Source organism: Vicia villosa, linkage group LG1 (genome assembly GCF_029867415.1).
Source record: "Vicia villosa cultivar HV-30 ecotype Madison, WI linkage group LG1, Vvil1.0, whole genome shotgun sequence".
In the NCBI taxonomy this organism is placed as follows: domain Eukaryota; kingdom Viridiplantae; phylum Streptophyta; class Magnoliopsida; order Fabales; family Fabaceae; genus Vicia; species Vicia villosa.
Genome location: NC_081180.1, coordinates 155,052,088 through 155,059,311, shown reverse-complemented (window position 1 = coordinate 155,059,311; position 7,224 = coordinate 155,052,088). Strand labels below are relative to the sequence as shown.

The following is a 7,224-nucleotide window of genomic DNA, read 5'->3' as shown; positions in this document are numbered from 1 at the left end:
AATCTTTCCACCAAACAGAAACGGAAGAAGAAGATGAGGAGAGAGAATTATAAGGAGAAGAGAGCAAAGAAGACATACCTCCACAAAAGCTTTTCATGGAAACATCACCATAACGGGCTTTCAACAAATTAAACCAAAGCGAGTTCTCGCCCTTAAGAATTCTCCATCTCCATTTGCTAAGAAGAGCCAAATTAAAATCCGAGATATTCTTTATGGCAATACCACCATACTCAACCGGGAGACAAACTTTCCGCCAACTAACCCAATGAATACGCCTTTTATTTTCCTCCCCCGAACCCCCCCAAAGAAAGCTACTTTGTAAACTAGAAATCTCCTTTACAACCTTTAAAGGCATCTTATAAAAGGACATGGTGAAAATGGCAAGAGATCCGAGAATAGATCTTAAAAGGGTAATTCGACCTCCCAAACTAAGAAAACGGTTCTTCCAACCCGCAAGACACTTCTTCATTTTTGATAAAAGAGGTACCCAAGAGGCATACTTCCTTGGATTACAACCAATATTAATCCCAAGGAAAATAAACGACTCCTCCTCAATTTTACAAGAAAGAACATAAGCGGCGGCTTCTAAAAAGTTGCCCGTCACATTTAAACCGATCAACTTACTTTTATGGTAATTGATCCCAAGACCCGATACCAACTCAAAAGCCTTCAAAACCACTTTAATAGCCCAAACTTGATTCCAACTTCCTTCACCAACTAACAATGTGTCATCCGCAAATTGTAGGATATCTACCCCACAATTCCCGTTGATATCCACCCCTTTGAAAACGCCGTTTCCAACCGATTTCCGAACTAGACCCGTGAGGCCCTCGACAATAATAACAAAAAGAAAAGGAGATAAAGGGTCACCTTGTCTTAAACCTTTCTCAACTCTAAATTCCTTCGTCGGACAACCATTAACTAGAACGGACATGTTGCTATTAAAAACCAACATTTCCATCCATTTCCGCCACTTATCACCGAAGCCCATTCTTTTTAACATATACCTAAGAAAATTCCAAGAAACTTTGTCATACGCCTTCTCGAAATCTACCTTAAATAGAAGACAACCTCTTCCATCTTTCTTTGCAAAATCCACCACTTCATTAGCAATCAACACCCCATCAAGAAGAAGCCTATTCGGAACAAAGGCACTTTGACAAGGAGAAATAATGGAATGAAGGACCTTTTTCAATCTACCCGCCAAAATCTTTGAAACCAACTTGTACATACAACCCACCAAGCAAATGGGCCTATAATCATCCAAAGAAACCGGACTAGTGGACTTAGGAACCAAAGACAAAAAAGAAGAAGTTACGGCCTTGGAAATAAAGCCACCGGAATGAAAATAATTAAGATAGTTTATAAAATCCTCCTTGATGAAACTCCAACACTTCCTTATGAACATAAAGGAGAATCCATCCGGGCCCGGACTCTTATAAACTGAAATACAGTGACTCGATTTTAACTTTGATGCTCTAATTAATAAAGGATGCCAAGTATGGATCGGTGCGATATGGAAGACCGCTCCTAGCTCTAAGAGATCTACATTTAACAGCTGCAAGTAAAACATTCATATATATATATATATATATATATATATATATATATATATATATATATATATATATATATATATATATATATATATATATATAGCAGTTAACAAAAACATATTTATGCAACAATCTTGGTAGTTACTTGCATCTTAAGCTACCTACCACGTGAGAAGCAAACGACAACATTTTCTCTGGCAACAAGTTGGCACAGATAGCTGCAAACAAAATAAACAAAACAGTTCATGAATTGGCGAACTCGTCAAAATTTAGAACATGGAAATAAATGTGTCGCTAGTTTAATGCGTGGAATGTGAAGAGGTTGAACATACCGTTTAATGCGTGGAATGTGAAGAGGTTGAACATACCGTATAAAACTTCTAATGTGAAGAGTTGTCGATATCCACTTCTTCTAATTGAGAATCTTTTGCTAGAAAGTAAATTGAAAATTACTCCCTCTGGCCTTAATTATAAGCAAATATTCTCTTTTTAGGTTCATTGAGTAATGAATGTATCTGGTCTACATAAAAGACCAGATACATTCATTACTCAATGAACTTAAAAAGAGAATATTTGCTTATAATTCAGGCCGGAGGGAGTACATTATATAAGGAAAATAATTAATCGAAAACAGAAACTTATGTGTCTTCTGACACCTGTCCACTTATGTGTCTTAAATATGAAACTTCCTCTAACACGTGGTTTATAACTATTGAGTAAAAACCGTCAGGTGATGATGAAAATGACTTGAAACGTGTTCATCCCACCTCCTTGGTCATTAAATTTCATTTACATTAAATTGATGAAAATGACTTGAAACGTATTCATCCCACCTCCTAAATCGCCGCTCTCGCTATCGCCATATCTCCACCACTGCGTACATCCGGTTCACCGTTTATCTTCTCAGGTTCACCAAATCGGATTCGTAAAGTCACCTTATCCACTGATACCTCCGACACCATCTCTCAGCTCTGATCTACACCGCCGGTTTACCTGTCCCAGCATCGACTTCTCCTTCTTCATATTTGCGACTCTCTCGTCTACCGTACATCTCCTTTAACCCATTCAACTTATCTCCCATCCGGTAAGAAATCGGTTCCTTGAAGCATAACCCTCTATTTTTCGATAATGATGTTATTGGTTTTATTTGTTTCACATTGTTAAGGATGACCTTAAGTTGCTCGGTGTGGTGTCGAAGTTTTTGGTGTTCATGCGATTTTGTCGGCAAAGTTGTGGGTATCGTTTCGTGCGGTTTCTTATGGTTCGTAATTTTCCCTTTCTCTCATATTTCTATTTTATCTATTTTTATCAACTTACATGTGAGATAATATTTGACATTAGTAGATTGTAATGCATAATGTTTGACAAAGATGTTGCAGGGCATGGTGTTTATTGTTTGTTGGCTGGCTTATTTGTGTTCATAGTTTTGCAAGATTTGGTTTGCTTTTGTCAGATCTGAAAATCATAATCAAATCTTTGATATATGGTTTAAGTTGACACAATTTTTGTTTTTCAGGTAACAATGATATCTAAATCAAGTTCAAGAGAGAATTACGGTGCGAACTGTCTAGAAGGGATGCTTTAGTGGGCTTAAAGCTGGATAAGCCCAGGGATGTTTTCTTATATTTCACAATAGCTTTCTACGCTTTTGTCCCAAACTTGAACCCTTTTGTGGGAATTACTATATTCAATTCCACTTGTAATTTTATTCAAATGAATATTGATCCACTTTAAACTCATGAAAGTATATAAATTAGGTTATATGTTCACGGCTTCTGCAATATAGTCGTACCTCTTAAAATCAAATATATTTCCTTGTGTTAGATACAATATTTATACATGTTTCTTATCCGTGAACGTACGATACACATTCATCAAATAAGGCTTGAATAATAGTACTCTAACACAATGTTACTTCTCTTTGATGCATCAAATAAGGCTTGAATAATAGTACTCTAACACAATGTTACTTCTCTTTGATGCAGTGTAAGCGAAGTCGCGATAGAAGACTAGAAATGAATGTGTGGCATGATTTACCCAATGTATACACGGTGACTGGGTTTATAGAAACGATGGATGAAACAAAGAACTCTACATGAAAGAAAGGTAATCCTTGTGAACTCAGTTGCTTGAATAAGAACAAGTTTAATGCTGATGAGTGAGATTTTCCTATTTGTATTTTTTGGATTGTCAGCTTTTGTATTTTCTATCACTGTTATTTAATTTTCAATTCAATACGTGAGACAATACATTCCACAACGTGTTTATTTATACAATCATAAAACATTGGTGTAGGTGGTTGAAGTTCTTAACCCTCTAGCTCGTGAATTCAAGTCAGTTGACACGTGAAATATAATCTAGCTTGACTACAAGACGAGTTAGCAGATGCACATAGACAGGTAAATAAATAACTACAAGCAACACCGGACTAGCCACGAAAAACTTCGAACTTAAATTTCTTTGTGAATATAATGTAAGATGATGAATTACCGCAGGTTCATATATTTGAAGCAATAGTTTCCACTGCTTTAGATAAACTAGCTTACATGGAAGAAGAGCTTGAATAATGTTTTAGGTCCAGTTCAGTCATACCATCCTAATTTAAAGAATTTCTGGTATCCTGTTGCATTCTCTAATGGCTTAAAGGATGATACCATGGTAAGTCAGTAGAAGTGATTTTATTAAAAAATAGATTTTAGAATATTTTTTATGACTAACTTAAACTTATAAAATCAACCTAATTTGAATGTGAATTCTCATATGAGAACACATGGAAAAGCTCACAGTGGGGAAAGTATAACCACTTTGTTTGCTATGATTCTAAGTGGCATGTAAGCATCATTGGAGCACTACAATTTATTTGTGTTCAAAGTAAGACCAATCCAAAGAATGCCAGTACTTTTGTATTTGTATGTGGTATCATAGTTTATTTAAATTTAGTATGTGGTTGATTTTTCATTAATTGACTATTTCATTCAGTTTTTGTCAAATAGATGTAAAGCATCTAAATGTTGATAGTGAAAATCCAGTTACGGTGATATCAGAAATTGTTATTACAATTGGAGCCAGTAGCGAACAGGGAGTTGGTGTATTGGTCCCTCTGTGTCAAAGGAAGCTGAGTAGCTTGTGTTTGTGATTGCAAGTTTCGGAGGATGCTTCATATAATCCTTTGCCCTTGATTCCCGTCAAGGAATCTGCAACTATTAACGAATCTGGTGAACCTGAGATACAACACTATGATCTACCAGAAACGGCATTGTTGAAGGTTCTTGTGAGAATAACTACTTTAAGTTTTGCTTGAACAATTGTATCTTGATATGGAATATGTTTATGGAAACTTAGCTCATTTTTAATGTTATAGATTATAACTAGCATAACTAGCATACACTTGCATCAGGTTTGATTTAGGATCTTCTGGAGTTATGTTTTTAATATACCAGAAATATCAATAAACCTCAAAGATGGTTGGCATGCCTTTGCATGCACCGAGAGAGAATTGCGTTTGGAGGCTTGATTAGAAGAGTGAGTGGAACATGGCTAGCTGACTGGTTTCAGTGGTTATATTGACACTCATTTGATGTATTTTTATTGACCATTTGATCATATTTTGTAATGCAATGAAAGACAAGTTCTGATATCTCTTTTTTATGACTTTTAATTCATAAAATTCCACCAGACATTAATGAGTTCATATTATTGATTTTAATACATAATACATTATTGTTTCTTCATAAACTATGGCATTTGATCTCACTGTATGCATGTTGAAAATCATAAATTATTATTGTTGCAATACAAAACCAATTAACATTTATCAATACATAAACCCGTTGCATGTATCAGTACCATTTCTATTTGATTTTCTTAAATCATAGAATCATAGTATGGTGTATATATGAATATCTAAATATGTCATTTGATCTCATAACATGACTACCTGCATAGTATCATATTTTATCTCACAGTATGAGTTATGTTCTCATTTTATCTCACAATATGTGCTTTTGAAACTATGTATTAGTACCATTTCAAAATGAAGACCTTAAAACATATCATGCATAAACCTATTGTTATTTGGTGTTGGTCTTTTATAGAGAATATTTCTCACACCAAATGTAATTTTTATGAGTTCAACAAAAACTCATTGTTTTACTTATGTTAAGTTTCATTTGGTGGGCAATTTTCCGCTTGTGGTTTAAGCCCCGCTTTTTTTTATGCCGCTTTGTGACCCTTGGGGGTTTTCTTTTTGTTTCATTAGTCTCTTGCTGTTTAAAAAAAAACAAACTTCTTATAAACATATCATGCAGAAACAAGTACATCATAGGCTGGCTACTTTCAGCATCTATCAGTTTCCGTTTTCAATGTCTATGGCAAAAATTGCTTCTCCAATTATTTTGGAACCACACTGTATAGATCAAACTATGCTCACAGATTCTTAGTTAACAAAATCTCTTCTATAAAATAATTAAATTTAAAAATAAATTTAAAAAATCTTTAAATACATTAGATAAATTTTATAAAAGGACATTGATACTACCAAAAGTAATTATATTATATAAATTAAACAAGATTTGAGTTATATAAATTTAAGTTTTTCAATTTTTCCTATTATTTGAATAAAATATGAGATGTTGAGAACAATTTATAACCTAAATTATATTATACAATAAAATTTATTATTTCATATTTTATAATTACATTTAAATAAATTATATACCAATTAAAATTGAAAATTATTTATCTAAGAAATTTTCACGGGACACTATCGCCACAATACGTTTTTTATTTTAATAAAAAAATATAATATTTATAATTAGCATAAACTCACTATTTTCACGAGACACTATTACCATAATAACTTTTATTAAAGCAACAAAATATTATAAATATTAATAGTTATTAGACATATTTGTAAATATTTATAGTTATTAGACATATTAAATTTATCATCTTGGTGATTTTATAAATATTTCTTTTAAAATATTTTTAGTTATTTGTAATTTTATAATAACAATTGTATATCACCAACAACTCAGCCTTATCGATCGAATTATCTAAGATATGAATGACTATTGTATTTTCATGTTCTTTTTTTACATAGCTACAATATATAGATTCATTTCATCTATATTATAATTTGTTAATCTTAAATTAACATTTCTCATTCGAATTTTTTAACTTCTTTTTTACGTTTGTAATACATTATTCGTCTTAAGATTTGACTTACCCGTGCGGACGCACGGGTCTTCTACTAGTGTGTCTTAAATATGAAACTTCCTCTAACACGTGGTTTATAACTATTGAGTAAAAACCGTCAGGTGATGATGAAAATGACTTGAAACGTGTTCATCCCACCTCCTTGGTCATTAAGTTTCATTTACATTAAATTGGTTTTCACTCAAAACATTAATTGACCAGTATTCCACACTCTTTCAATTCACAACCTACACTTTCATTTTTTAACCTTCTTCGAAAAGCCCCTTTTCAAATATAATTGTTTAGAAACCCCAACTCCATTTACAATGGCTTCAACTAGTAAGAGACCCGTGCTCCCGCACGGGTAATTTAACTATGATAATGTGTAAATAACTAAAAAATATATATATAATTTAGAATTTTCAAATAATAATTGTAAAAAAAATAACAACAAAATATTTGTTAATGTATA

At 32.9% G+C, this 7,224-nt stretch overlaps 1 long non-coding RNA gene across 6 annotated transcripts; it reads left to right on the top strand.

Moving 5' to 3' along the window:
* The first annotated feature begins 2,279 nt into the window (after positions 1-2,279).
* LOC131644505 (uncharacterized) lies at positions 2,280-5,269 on the top strand. 6 transcript variants are annotated; one of them, XR_009296523.1, is made up of 4 exons: positions 2,280-2,817; positions 3,073-3,662; positions 3,852-4,821; positions 4,954-5,269. It is a non-coding gene; the product is annotated as an uncharacterized LOC131644505 (long non-coding RNA). The 6 variants fall into 6 exon arrangements; XR_009296527.1 differs by having other exon boundaries at positions 2,281-2,817; positions 3,852-4,214; positions 4,586-5,269; XR_009296526.1 differs by having other exon boundaries at positions 2,281-2,817; positions 3,852-4,214; positions 4,536-5,269.
* The last annotated feature ends 1,955 nt before the right edge of the window (positions 5,270-7,224 follow it).